Below are 15,502 nucleotides of genomic sequence, written 5' to 3' on the forward strand. Positions count from 1 at the left end.
AAATCAGTACTAGTTAATTTTCATACAATACAATGCAGAGATTTCTATTTTTTTCTCCTTTGAGAAACTTTGAGGGGTCTCTGTAAGACATAAAAGGCCTCAGATGGCTGATCCCCTGTGTGTCTGCTCCAGCTCTACATGTTTTACATGTCAGACTGAACTCTCAGCACGAAGCTGTTATTGTATTAGTTAATCAGAAATCTATCAAAACACTGGAGCCTGTTCAAGTTTTCATTCCACAGAAATGCTGCAGTCATTGGAAGGTCTTTATCTTGACAGTTCATCATTTCTGTGGAAAGACTTAACGTCGTGGCAGGAGGCGTGTCGTGGGAGGAGTCAGTATCTGACAGGATATAATGAATCCTGCAGCATCACTAATCACTCTGGAAGCTCCAGTCAGAAGCCAAGAAGACTCTCACAACTCAGCTGATCTACACACCTTTCACCAGGTGAGGACAAACTGGGCGGAGACAAAAACTAGTGTTTACAGGGAAGTACTGCATTTACACAGTAGACTTGTAGGCTGACTCCTCCTGTTATAAACAGTGTAACTGCAGTACAGAAGGCAACGTGCTCACTAACCTGACTTTTCTCTACAGCTTGAAGAAATGGACAGCTCAGATCCCCTTAAAGTTGCTGCTCTGGGTCGAACTTTCACCCTGGGAACTCTCTACGATGCTCTGGAAGATAAACTGCTCCCAGGTAAGTCTTGACTAAACTCATATTAGGAACATATTTCATTCTACCTGTCTTTCAATTCATTTCATTAAATGGTGACACTATTTTAACTAAACCTACATTCATATACACGACAAAAAGAATGAGCAAATGCTGACCATTGCCACGAAACAACAACAATGACCAACCAACATTTATTGTTAGGGATGTCCCGATCAGGTTTGTTTTACCCTCATCCCGATCCGAGTCCTTTAATATTTAGTATCTGCAGATACCGAGTCCCGATCCGATAATTAACCTTAAGTCATATTTTCCTGGATAATACAGCTGCATTAAGAAACAAAGTACCTACATCCAAACTGTTCCTTTTATTTAGTTGAAACAAAGTATATACTTTCATATGGCTCTTTCTTGTTCTTCATATGCTAATGCAACATTGGCCTCCACCTTCCTTGTGTTAGCAGGTGAGTGTGTGATGCTGCACTGTGACAGCAGACCCTCGTTACAGCAGCTGAAGTGTGTGAGATGCAGCCCAGGCTTGGTGCCTCCATATCATCCACTGCTTTTACAAATTCCTTACGCTGTCACGTAAAATGACGCGGACGCGTTGCTGGTCTATTTCACAGGGTTCAGCATCTCCTCGACTGTCTGTTTTACATGCTCTGCTGTATGAAACCCACCAAACTAGTGCGCATACTGGCACGTTGTAACTCGAAAGTGGAGTAAATGTAATGCCGAAATGATAGGGCATACCGGGGATTCAAGAACTCCAAGTGATGAAGAAAACCCTGATCCTCTACCACAGAGATGAGCTCGTTATCCAGAGCAATTCATTTAATTACCTTCTCTGTAATATTTTATTGTACCAAATGAGTAGTATTAAATGCAGCTCTTTTGTTTCCCCCTCATGAAACAGCTGTACTACAGAAGTTACATGTTGCTGCTGGACTGCTTTCGCTGTCTAATTTAGGTAATTTCCACACTGCAGACACTTTATCCACAGGTTTGCCAGATTAACGTTATTCGCGCGTCTGTGTTCTGCCACAAATTGTGCTCTGACGTAAAAAAAAAAATTTCAAAATTGCCGATCCTCGATCTGTGGGAAAATGCCCATATCGGCCCCCATCCCGATCCTGCAGATCTGATCAGGACATCCCTAATTAATGTTGTTGTTTCATGTCACCAGTGTTGCTCTGTGAATCCCGACTCTGAATGGCGGCTGGTTCTAAAATAGTGAAAACAGGTATTTTGGCTCTGAAGACACCAGAGAGGGAGATTAGAGAAGTGAGGACATGGTTTTGTTGTAATCATTAATGTGTGTGCTGCCCTGCCACTCATGCTCTCTGCTCTCTGAATGGAAGCCTGGTTTGCATGAGAGTGGGGCTGAGCAACACTATGCTTGACTCAAACTCAGGGCTCAAAAGGAAAGAGAGAGAAAGCAGTAATGTCACGCAGTGACGCCTGAGGTGTGATTACAGCTGTGAGTCTGAGTGCAGAGAGAGAGAGGTGAGGCAGGGAGGGAGGGGGGCGAAACCATGGGAGAGACGGGACGGGTCCGGCAGCCTCAACGGTAACAACAGCTTTACCAAGTGAGATATGGATATTAATAAAACTAAAAGTATAATAATAATAATTGTTCAATCCACTCTTCGTTGATACTCTCCACAGTTTACCGAGTCAGGAGACGTTGGTGACAAGGTCGCAGGAAGGTTGATTGGTTGATTGGTGATAAAAGCTGTCGCCTACCTAAGGATCTGTTGAAAGCTAAACTAAACTGCAATAACCAGGTTTTAACCTGTAGCGGGCAGCAGCTTTGCATATTTATAACGCAATATGAAGAATACTTTGTATAAATATCTTCCAGATATAGACCGGTATCAATCAACAACACTACTGAACAGTCCAGGGATGTAACGATACCAGAAACTCGCAATATGATATCATCAGGATACAAAGTCCAGGGTACATACTTATCATGATATAAAACATTTAAAAAAGAGAAAGTAAAAAAATGACTTGAACAATGTCCTTTTATAATAAATGTGATGTGTACAGCTGTTACGATAACTTGCCCCTAGAGCAGTGGTTCTCAACATTTTTGGGGTCCTGGACCCCCTGCATATTTTAGATCGACCCTGAGGACCCCCCACCCCCCGCCCAATTTGGGGGGTGGGGGTGCAATTTGATAGAAACAGCAGAAACTGCATTTTAAATTGCATTTTGGCATCATTCACTCTTTGAGGCAAATATGAGCTTTCTGTAGCAACTTCCAGAACAAAAAAAAAATAATATTTATGCAGCTTCTTGGCAAGTAAAACAACAGCATAGTTATGCCATTTCCAGAAATATTTAAGAAAACATTCATGCAGCATCTTCTGAACTTTAGCTTTCAGATATTGTAACAAAACAGAATTTTTATACAATAGCATTCAGAAATATGTATGTAACAAACAGAATTATTATACAGTAGCTTTCAGAAATATGTATGTAACAAACAGAATTATTATACAGTAGCTTTCAGAAATATGTATGTAACAAACAGAATTATTATACAATAGCTTTCAGAAATCTGATTATCTGATCAGATTTTTTTTGCACTCTTCAAGAACAAAAAACATACATAACATACATAAGTCTTAGTTTTATCAGTAGAGGCAGATGGTGTGTGTGTGTGTGTGTGCAAAGCAAAGCATCCTCACTTCTTTTTTTGTGTCACTTGGGTGTGGTGAGGTGTGCTGTGTAACTGTTAGTGAGACACTTGCACTTGTCTGCCACTCATGAGTTTCTGTAACCTGGGTTGAATAGTGGCAACAGCTGTAATGATATTTCTCTCCAGTTGAAGTCTGTTTCTCTGTTTGGTCTTTATGTGTGTTAGAGCTGAGAAAGTGACCTCACACAAGTATGTCGACCCAAATGGCTGCAACTGGTAGAGAGCTTCTTTTGCAAGCTCTGGGTACTCCCTCTCCACACAGCACCAAAACTGTGTCAGTGATATCTCTGAAAACTTCAGTCTGAAGCCACTGTCTGAAGACAGGTCAATGAGGCTCTCATGGAGTTGCTGTGGTGCTGTATCCATGCTGCTGTGCATGAACGGCCTGCGTATCCAGTCAAGTCTAGGTGACTTGTCCTCAGTGTCTGGGAAGTAGGATTCAAACTCAGCTGTCAGTTTGGCCAGGTGCATTTTTACAGTTTTCAAATGCAAGCAGCGCTTCCAGTCCAACTCGTGCTCCGTGAAAAAACAGTCAATTAAATAAAAAATGTCCTCACCCGTGTTTTTTTCAGGTAGCGGCTTGCAGAAGACAATGTGTTCAACTATATCGTTGACTGTGTCATCTTTGAAACGAGCAAACATGATCAACTGGGCTTCTCCATTCACGTCAGTAGACTCATCTAACTGTACAGCAAAAGATCCCGCTATTTTCAGTTTGTCGGTGACCAGCTGAACAATGTCACCAGCCATCTCATCCACCCTACGGCATATAGTGTCGTTAGACAGCGGTACTGATCGGACTGCATCTGCGGCTTTTTTATCCACCATGGTCTCAGCTAGGATAGCTACAGCTGGTGCAATTAGCTCCTCAGCTATTGTATATGGCTTTTTAGCTTTGGCGACAAGCAAAGCTACCTGGTAAGAAGCTTGAAGGGAAGTTGCTGAAGTCTGACTTGCCGCATGCATGTGATTTCTCGCCCTCCTGAACTCGGACAATTTCCGCGTGAAAAAGTCAGCAGTCTTGCCCGCCGACGATTGGTGCCTGGTGCTCAGATGCCGCTGCATGTGTGCCGGTTTCATGGCATGGTTTGAAAGTACCTCTCCACATAAAAAACACAGAGGCTGCTGAGGGTCCGAATCAGTTGCTGTAAATCCCAACATGATGTATTCTTCTTTATAAAGTCTCTTTTTGCTGTCTGTTTTCTTTTTCTTTTCCAGTGGCCCAGAGTCTGCTTTGTCCGAAACAGTCTTTCTTTTAATTTGAGCCATCTCTCCATGTTGTCAAGTCGTCTGCTTCTTTTTCTTATTCTTCTTTTTTTTTTTGTAAATGTACTTATCTCCTTCATTTGTTTGTAACATTAGCTTAATTTCAAGCATTAACCTGAACCTTACAAGCTAATGAGTTTTACCACATCAGCTTCCTGCAAATATTTCACAATAAAAGTATTATTAAGAAATGAATGGTGTATGCCCAGTGAAACACTAGGGGACTCATAATTTGAACGGGATGCAGATCCTGTTAAGTTTGTATTAACAGCGTCATGCAATAACTTTAACAATAATAAAAAATGTCATAGGATCATTTTTAAGAGATATTTTATTTTCACGATTCCAGATTCCCAGTCTTGTTATGAACCTACCCACCAAGTTTTGTGATGATAGGACAAAGGGTGTGGGAGTTATGGCCAGTCATTTCTAAGCCCATTGCGGGATAAACTGGCACAATTCCAGAAGGGTTCTACCCCTTCAGGGTAAGAACTTCGGTTTATTAATAATAAACCGGCACAATTCCTAATAAACCGACACCCCTTCGGGGTTAGAACCCTATGTAGACAATATACTTGAAAAGGTAAGAAATAGAATAGACATATATAAATATCAACATGATATAGTACAAAATTAACAGCAGTGAATTTTTATCCGTTCCGTTTCCTTTCCGCTTATCCGTGAGAGTCACGGGATGTTGCCGCTTTTTCCCCCTGAGGGGGTTGCGGGGCTTACTGGGGCCAAATCCAGTTTACTTAATGGGCAAAGGCCAGGGTACACCCTGGATGAGTCGGCAGCTCATCGCAGAACCCTTACTGATGGCAGTGGCTGCCACAAGGTGCCAACTGCACATCAGAAGCAACTTTGGGGTCAGTATCTTGCTCAAGGATACTTCGACATGTAGCTCAGTCCTGCCCCGGGGAGCCGGGATTCGAACCAGCAACCTTCCGATCACTAGCCAACCAGCTCTACCTACTTACTTACAGCCGCCCCTGAATTTTTATCCACAAATACAAATATTAAATATGGGTGTTTATTAAATTACCAGGTGCAAAAACAGAAATTAGTTTTGTACAGACTTATTGCACACTGCAGGGTGAGGTCTATATGGAGCAGTGCTGGTTGTGAAGTCTGACAGCAGCAGGAAGGACCTGCAATACCTCTCCTTCACACACTTAGTGTATTAGTCTATCATTGAAGGAGCTGCCCAGTGCTGAGATAGTGACCTGCAGGTTGGACTCCTGCACCAGCAGCGATGACAGCTTGTCCATCATCCTGCTCTCTCCCAACACATGCACTGAGTCAAGAGGGCAACCCAGGGTGGAGCTGGCCTTCTTGATAATTTATCCAGTCTCTTCCTTCCCTCTGTTGAGATGCTGCTGCTCCGGCAGAGAGAACTTTTGACGCATGGCATGCACACGCACCTTTGATAGCAAGATAGATAGATTAAACTGCACCAGAACATGGACATATCAATGCACAACCTCAATGCATAAAACTAATTCATAAATCATCAGCCAGCCGCTCCATAATAAAACCATCATTCTTTATCCATGTCTACCTCTTCATCCTCCTCTTGCTCATTTCCCCTGGCTAGTATTCCTCACTGTCCTGTCTTTCTCCCTGGTGTGCTGACTCAGCTGTGTGCTAGCAGTATTAGCGCTAGTGTTAGCTGAAGCTGCACTTGATTTTAAAAACAAATCAGTCAGTTTGCAGCATTTTTCAGCCAACAGCGCTCTCTTAGATTTCTCTCTCTTTTCCTCCGCTCCCCCCTTGTCGCTTGATGCCTCGGTTCATTGTTTTTGCTAGCTTAATCGCAGTCAACTTCTAACTTCCAATTTCCAACTTCCAACAACCACGCAGATGCGGTCTACTCGATTCAGTCTTGAAATTCCCAGAAGGCATTGCTTCATTTTAACTTTTGCAAACAAATAATCAAATAAAAAATTGCAGGTAGATTTGTTTTATTTCAAACCATGCACATATTTGAAAATGTGAATAAGACATTTCGCTACAAAACAATGCAGACTGATGTAAAAGTTTGTGACTGTAGAGGGTCACCATGACTGTGATACAGAGACTCGTGTGTGGCATATAAATACTGATCAGATTGCTGCCATAAATGGTGTGAGCCAATTGGAGAAATTTGGTTGTCATTGAGCATAAGAACATTATTGACACTTGAAAGGGGGCAGACAGATGTGATCCTGAGGCCTTATGTCTGCGACTTTTATGCCGCTCTCTGATTAGTCGGCCGGCCCAAACGGCCCACGAGGGCTCCGGCATCTGCTGCAATTCCAGATTACCAGTCCGTCACTGCTGGCGGGCACGGGCGGCTGCCGGCTGGCATCCAATTTAAAGACGCATTGTGGCCACCTACCGGTCTGGAGTGTGAAACAGTAGATTAACATGAAAAAAAAAAAAAAAAACTGACGATGACTGCGTGGCGGCCGTCGGCCATCCTGGAGTACCGGCCTTTCTGTGATTCTCCAGAACACACAGATGGCCAGTCCGCCCCTGGCCACCACCACAGAGTCATAGAAAGAGGTCAGATGAACTCCCGGGTACTTGTAAGATGTCACCATCTCAATGTCCATTCCCTGGATGTTCACCTATGTGCAGGGTTGTCTGTGCCTGCAGAAATCCACCACCAGCTCTTTGGTCTTTCCAGCGTTCAGCTGGAGGTGGTTCTGCTGGCACCAATCCACAAAGTCCTTAACATGTTATCTGTAGGCTCTGTCGTCCCTGATGAGGCCGATGATAGCAGAGTCGTCAGAAAACTTTTGTCAATGGCACTGAAATGAAAAAACATTCATACTTATCTGCAAAACTGTCAAATCTACTGCCACAGGTTCTCCGTTGTTTTGGTCCAAAAATACCTTCATGATGAAGCTTCAGAAATCCAAATGATTTTCAGCATTTTGGATTTTTGGATTAAAATTCTGTCCGTGCTGTCCATGCAACAGATTACTGATGTTCTCTTTTTTCTGTAGGATTAACTCTCCAAGGACAGATAACTTATAACCCTCAGCCTTACAGTAACTTCGAAGTCTCTGCATCTGACTCCATTGAATCCAAGTCCTCTCTGTTGGATATTGAAGCTTCTCTGAAGGCCAGTTTCCTGTGTGGACTGGTTGAAGTTGGAGGATCTGCCAAGTATCTGAATGATAAGAAGAAATTCAAGAATCAGAGCAGAGTGACGTGTCAGTACAACGCTACCACACACTTCAATCAGTTGTCAATGAATCAACTTGAAGCCATGATCAACCAAGAGAAAGATGTCATCAAGAGGGGCACGGCAACACATGTAGTCACACAAATCCTTTATGGGGCAAATGCTTTCTTTGTGTTTGACAGTGAGAAGTTAGAAGCCAACAGTGTTCAGAAGATCCAGGGACACACGGAGGCTGTGATCAAGAAGATCCCCTTATTTGATGTTGAGGGTAAAGTTGACATCAAGCTGACTGATGAAGAAAAAGAACTGACCAACAAATTCTCCTGCAAATTCTACGGAGACTTCATTCTTGAAAGCAACCCTGCATCATTTGAAGATGCGGTGAAGACCTATGTAGAGCTTCCAAAGCTGCTGAGAGAAAAAGAAACAGATACTGTTCCTCTGAAGGTCTGGATGATGCCTCTGAAGGACTTTGACACGACTGCAGCTGAGCTGAAGAGAGAGATCAGCGCTGGATTAGTGTGGAAGGCGCAGGACGCTCTCGAAGATTTACGGGAAATGGAAATGAGATGCGAAGATTCTCTGGATGACACAGTGCTAGAGAATTTTCCACAGATCCAAGAAGAGTTAAAAGGTTTTAAAAAACGTTGTGATCTTTATGCATCTAAGCTCCGGAAAAACATGAGAGATAAATTTCCCCTCATCCGTGAAGGTAAAGAAGACGAGAGCTCAGTAGAAAAACTCCTTGATGACAGAAACAAGTCACCATTCAGTCATGAAAAACTAGACAAGTGGCTGGATCATAAAGAGAGAGAAATCAACGTCATCAGGTCCTGTGTGGAAATGATGGAGGGAACAAAGATTGTCCATAATGAGTCAGAGCTGGACAGAGAGGTTCTTGCTGCTGGTGTCGATGATGCACTGTGCTTCGTCTTCACCTCCCTGCAGAGTGCTGACCCCGTCCTGGACGCGATGGACCACTACGTGCATACATTTGAAAAAGGGTGTATCTATGAAGACCCATGGTACTACTCAGATGATGTTCTTCACAAAATGAGAGAAAAAGCCAAAAGTGTCCACCATCTTGCCAAGGCACTGAAGAACAGCAGCCGATTCCGTTTCCTTGTCGCCGCCATTGATAATGAGAAATACACAGGAGCAACCATCTACCACTACAAGGACGCCAAACTGGTCACTGAGGATTTTTCAAAGCCTGAACTTCCTCCTGTGAGGAATATCACAAACAAAAGAGATTTGATCTGGTGTAAGTCATTTAATGTGCTTCTCTGAGTCATGAATACGCTGCATAACTTACACTGCTTAAGAAATCTGTTTTTATCCATCAGAATGATTAATCACACATTTTGTTTTGGATTCTCCATCAGACGCCTGTGATCTCACCCTGGACCCAAACACAGCAAACGGCTACCTCCATCTATCTGAGGACAACAAGAAGGCAACATGTGGTGAATGGCTGAATCGTCCTGATCATCCAGAGAGGTTTGACTGTCATACTCAGGTGTTGTGCAAAGAGGGGCTGACTGGGCGCCATTACTGGGAGGTAGAGTTGAGTAATGGTTCAAAGGATTCTGTTTATATACTTGCTGCGTACAAGGGAGTGGGGCGCAAAGGAAAAGGTCGAGATGCTGAGCTTGGATGTAATTCAATTTCATGGAGTTTCGGAAAAAAAAACAGATGAATGCAAACTTAGGGCATGGCATAATGTTAAGGTGTGGGCTGCTCCTATTCCCCGTAGAGGTGTCAACAAATTTGGGGTGTTTCTCGACCATGAAGGTGGAACTCTGTCCTTCTACAGAGTCTCCTCGAACACCCTGAAACATCTTTACACCTTTGACTCCAGCTTCACTGAGCCTGTGTATCCAGGCCTGTGGGCTCATGAATATGACAATTATGCGCACATTTGTCCATTTGACTAAGAGCAATGACAGACGTGTTAGATTCTCTGTCTGTTAAAGGTCTTATTGATAACATTCAGACACTAAACTAGTCATTCCATCTCCCCCTTCACTGCACAACACTGCTGTTGTTCCAATTATCTGCCCCATAGATTTATATAAAAACCTGATACCAGAAGCAAAGATTGCGCCCAATGAGAAGTGCTCACCTTGTGCATGTGCCAAAAAAGTTTACTTCCTGGTTATGCAGCTCACTGAATATGTGCAGTAGAGTTTCAAAAGTTTTACAAATATAAAACCACCACGGATCAAACATTCATAATTGTCCTGTTTGCAGTTCTGGGTGTCAACAGTTTTACAGATGTCTCTTTTATAATGGCGTTCTACGGGGAAATGCTTTTAAGGCTGCAGGGGAATTTTTTGCTCATTGGCTTATGCAACAAAGTCTCTTTAGGCTGCAGTGCATCAAGTGACAATGTGATTTCGCAGTTTGGCCGCTACGAAAACTATCTTCAAAGCTTGGCACTCTTCCTGAGGGGCTTGAGTGGCGCCCTCCAGCACCTGATTTACCCCCTCAAGTAGTTGCCAGTATGTTGTAGCTAATGTTGCCAACGCTATCCAGCTTGCTAAAACTAGCTATGCTGATGAAACAGAGATGCCACCTGATTCCAGCGGAGTTATTCTATTGGCTGACAAACCTGTCAGAAGTTGGAAACTAACTGTCTGTATTCTGACACAGAGATAAACAAAACAATCACTTTGGACTTGACAAATCTTAAAAAATTAACTTTACAATCAGAATAATGTTTTTAAAAACTGATTTGTCTACATGTTATCAATATTACCTTTAACAGGGATATGTGTTCACATTTAAGTCTTAAAACAAGCCTGAACACCTACTGAACACAGATTTAGATGAAGTCTGTGTGATTTTCTTTGCATCAGTTCCTTTTGATTCTTCGCACTTTTGTGCTTCATGTTCTGGTTTTTTTATTATTATTATTTGCTTGTTGCTTCTCACATATTTTTTATGTTATGACTTTCTATGATTCCTGACACTTAAAGAGACAGAGCTTATACTGAAAAACAGCTGGTTCGTCATCACAGTTTGTTAAATAGAAGCTCATAGCTCATTTTAAAATGTAGGTTAGGATATAAGATGATTTAAGTGGTGATTGTTTGATTAACATTTGTTTCTTTTTCTTTGTGCATTATTTTTTAAAGAATTGTCTTTTCACAGTTAAAGAGAGATCTGAGCTGACCTAAAGTTCAATGAATGTCTTATTAAGCACTCTGATTAATTCATGTTCTGATTTAAAAAAAAAAATCTCTGTTAAGACTTTAAGCACAACACTGATGTTATAGAGCTGAAACATGTCATTTTCTATGTATTAGTCCATGTTGAGTTTATGAACGATCATCTCATACTGGTTTGGTTTAGACTTTCATAGATTAGTATATACATGATTGTTATGTCAAACATGCGTGTTAAGAGGTTTTGTTAATATATGTTCATGTTAAGTTGGGACACAATGTAGCTAAAGTGCAGATTGTTTCATTAAGCATGTTTCTTCATGATGCATTTTAAAGATTATCATCTTTCTAGACTAAAAGGGGAATCTTTGTTTTTCTCAAATCTGTACCTTAACTCTGATCTTAGGTTCAATTAAGGATTTTATTGGCCCTGGCCTGCCTCCTGTGTAACTTTCTTATTGTTGTTATTGAATCTTTTAAATGAACTAATTTGAAATCAGATGGAAATATATGTCCTGTGAGCGACTGTCCTCTGCCCGACACCTGAACAGCAGGAAGTCTAACAGACGTGTTGATGATGCCGCTGCCTCCACCAGCCGATAGATGAGTTTGTGGTTTGACTTTAAGTTGATCTACGGCTGCTGCACCAACTGACACCTTCCTGTGGCCTGTTCACCCAAAATGTACAGGCTGCTGAGACTCTCCTGATATACTGATATGCTGGATCCTGTTTGACAAACAATGTTGTCTGTTGAGAGAAATGAGCTGTGCTAAGGTTGTTGTTGAGTGTGAAGTTAGAAAAGGTGAGAGCTTGGTGATGTTAGGGCTGATTATTGGACGTTCTTCCTTTTTGTTTTTTGACCTTTGATTTGTGCTGACCTTAGCAAAGGAAGCTTTTGTCATTTGAACTCATTTCTGTACTTCTGTACTCTTTCAACTGTTTATGATTTAAACCAAAAAATATATAAAAGCTCAAATAAAACTGGAGTGTATTATGTACATTCCAACCAAAGCTCTTGACTTGGCTTCTTTTTGAGGTGGTCTGATCTGGTCGTCCACAGGTAAAGAGATCCTGGAGTCTCTGTGGAAGGCTGACGCATTCATTTAATACAAAAAGATGTCTTAAACTGAAGGATAGAAGTTGCTAAAGCTAATAAGATTCGTATTCTATTTGATGGTGTTAAATCTGACTGGTTATTTCACTGGATTTTTTCTGGTGTTGTGATTGTGAAGGCTACATTTAATTAGAGATTCTTTCATTGTTTATGCACTGGGGTTAAGTTATGTTGGAATTAGGGTTAGGGTTAGTAGAAGTTAATCCAGCCTTTTAATTAGTTGTTCAGGTTTTTCAGGGATCTTGAAGTTTCCCCGTTGAAAAAAAAAATGTGATTTGACATCATTTTACACAAAACTTCAAAAACTGGGTCGGACAAAATCGTTGGCACCCTCAACTTCATATTTGGTTGCACACCCTTTGGAGAAAATAACTGAAACCATTCTGTTCCTATAATCATCAGCAAGTCAACAAGTTTCCTACACCTCTCAACTGGAAAATTGGATCACTCTTCTTTTGCAAACTGCTCCAGGTCTCTTAATTTGAAGGGTGCTTTCTCGCAACGTAGGTGTTCTATGGGATTTAGATCTGGACTCATTGCTGGCCACTTCAGAATTCTCCAGCGCTTTGTCTCCAATATTTTCTGGTTGCTTTTTGAGGTATGTTTTGGATCATTGTCCTGCTGGAACACCCATGACCTCTGACGCAGGCCCAGCTTTCTGACACTAGGCCCTACACTATGGGCCACCAAAATCTTTTGATAGTCTCCCGATTTCATGATTCCTTGCACACAATCAATGCACTGTTCTTTTCTTTGTAGGCCTCATTCCATTTTCTGTAAACAGTAGAATGATGTGCTTTACTAAAAAGCTCTACATTAGTCTCATCTGTCCACAAAACATTCTCCCAGAAGGATTGAGGCTTACTCAGGTATGTTCTTGCAAACTGCAGACTGGCTTTTTTATGCCTCTGTGTCAGAAGTGTGGTTCTCCTCGGTCTCCTGCCATGGCGCTCCATCTCATTCAGATGACGACGTATGGTTCGAGCTGACACCGTTGCACCTTGAGTGCAAGTCCTACGGAGTTGACTGAGGTTGTTTATCCATCATTCGAACTATCCTGCCTTGCTTTCTTTCATAATTTTTTTTCTTCCGTCCACGTCCAGGGATATTTGCCACAGTTTCATGAGTTATAAACTTCTTGATTATATTGACAAAGGAACTTCAAGATCTCTGGGGATTGAATTGTAACCTTGAGATTGTTCATATATTTCAACAGTTTTGCTTCTTAAGTCTTCAGACAATACTCGGCTCTTCTTTCTCTTCTCCATGCTTGGTGTGGCCCACACAGGCACATAACACAAAGGTTGTGTCAACATTTGTACACTGGCTTCAGTTTCAATTTCTAGATTGCCAGATCCCTGTTACTTGCCACAGGTGAGTTTAAATGAAGATCACATGCTTGAAATGAAATTATTTACCCACAGTTTTGATAGGGCGCCAATGATTTTGTACATATGTGTGTGTGTGTATATATATATACAAATTAAGGTATATACACATATATATATATATATATACAGACATATATACACATTTATATATCATATCAGAGTATTTTCAGCATCGCAGTTGTCATGATGTGTTTTTGGGGGGTTTTATTTCTTAATTTAGTTACTAAGTAGTTTTAATTGAACTTGTTTCAGTCACTCACATACAACAAATCAGGACCTTATGAGGTATTGGAAATATCAATTTAACTTTATTTCAATCGGTAAAAACTGGAGACGAAGGTGGAAATATGTCGGAGTGAATTCATACAAACATTCAGCTTGACGTGAACCGGATGTACACATGTACAACATGCACACATGTGTTTAACAGAGTCACAGAGAACAGGTTCCACTTTTCTTTGTTACTCTCTTTATACATTTATTATTTTTGTGATATTGTTTTTGTTTGTGGGGTAGTGATGGCGAGATGAAGCTTCATGAAGCATTGAAGCTTTCTATCCACTTGGTTCACTCATGGGCCGAAGCTTCATGGAGCTTCATTTGCTCTACTGTGCCATCAAGTGGACGATAAATGTAAAACAGTCAGAGTGTTTATAAAGACACCATGGCTTTGGTGCATGAAGCTTTGAATTGAATTGTGCTTAAATGATGATGCCAATAAACAAATAATATAAAAAATATAGTGTCTGTTTTTCTGATAGAATGATGTCAGGGATGGAGGGGAAAGTTGAAAAAAGCTGAGGAGAAGGTTGTGATGTGAGTGTGCTTGTGTTACTAGGGACAAAATGTAACACGTTCAATTGGGTTATTTTATAAATTTTTATTGAAAAACAACAACTTCTCCACTGTGCTGGGCCTCAGGCAGTTTTTTTCTTTTGATAAGATTTTGCCTGCTTTCGAAAATACCCTTTATACACAGATGAAGCTGGAGTACAGAGAAACGCAACAGTAAGTTTGTACAAGTTCGGATACACTTGTTTCTGTCATTCCCAATATTCAATGGGGTTCTCCAGTCTCTCAATGTTCATTTCACCCAGGTACGTTTGGACCTCCACTGTTTCGTCCACAGTGACATTTGAGGTCCTCGTCTGCGTTACTGTGGCGTCCAACCGATGCCAGAGTTTGCTACCTAGGATAGAGAAACAGGCTGTAAGTGACTAAATAGGCCTACAATAATACAATTAGAATGAATCTGTTACCTTGAGTCACAGGCTGAGAAGCTTCTTATGTGTGCAGTTGAGGAGGAGGATAACAGCTGCACATTCGAAAGTGAGCCTCTTCTCTGCATCTGCAGCTTTATTGGGGCTAAAGAAGCCCATCTTCTTTAATGTCTGATCGAGCAGTGTCATCAATGACATGATGTTTCTCCATTAATTGCCTCCTCAGACTCTCAGCCAGAGTGGTGTAGCATTGATAACAGGGGAATGACTTTTGATCCCGACACTCTCTTTTCCTCTGACAGCTCGACTGTGGCATCATTAAACTGGGACAGCAGTATTAGAGATTCTGCTATTATGTCATACTGTTCTGTTGTGAATGGGGCAATGTCAGTAGGTGGACCTTCCAAAACTGCTCTAAGGGTTCCCTTAGGTCATACACCTGTTGGAGCATATGGAAAGTGCTGTTCCAGCATGTTTCCACTTCTTGAATGAGCTTCAGTGATGGCCGGCCCATTTGATCCTGCACCTGTGTCAGCCTCTCCTATAAATAAGCAAACAAAAAGTGATCATTTAATATTATTTATCATAATTAATAATTATCCCTGCTAATCATTAATTATTATGGACAATATATGGTGCCCCATGTGAGGAATCCACAAAACGGTGCCCCGTGTGAGGAAATGTACTCTTGGCAATCATTCATAAATTTACAATATTAATTTCAGCATAATTTGGAGAGTGCTAAAATGTGAGATTCACATTTTGAACCTTTTAGCC

General features: G+C 41.4%; 1 pseudogene; it reads left to right on the top strand.

Moving 5' to 3' along the window:
* Positions 1-523: 523 nt before the first annotated feature.
* LOC115571481 (neoverrucotoxin subunit alpha-like) lies at positions 524-11,877 on the top strand (annotated as a pseudogene).
* Positions 11,878-15,502: the final 3,625 nt, after the last annotated feature.

Source organism: Sparus aurata, chromosome 20 (genome assembly GCF_900880675.1).
Source record: "Sparus aurata chromosome 20, fSpaAur1.1, whole genome shotgun sequence".
In the NCBI taxonomy this organism is placed as follows: domain Eukaryota; kingdom Metazoa; phylum Chordata; class Actinopteri; order Spariformes; family Sparidae; genus Sparus; species Sparus aurata.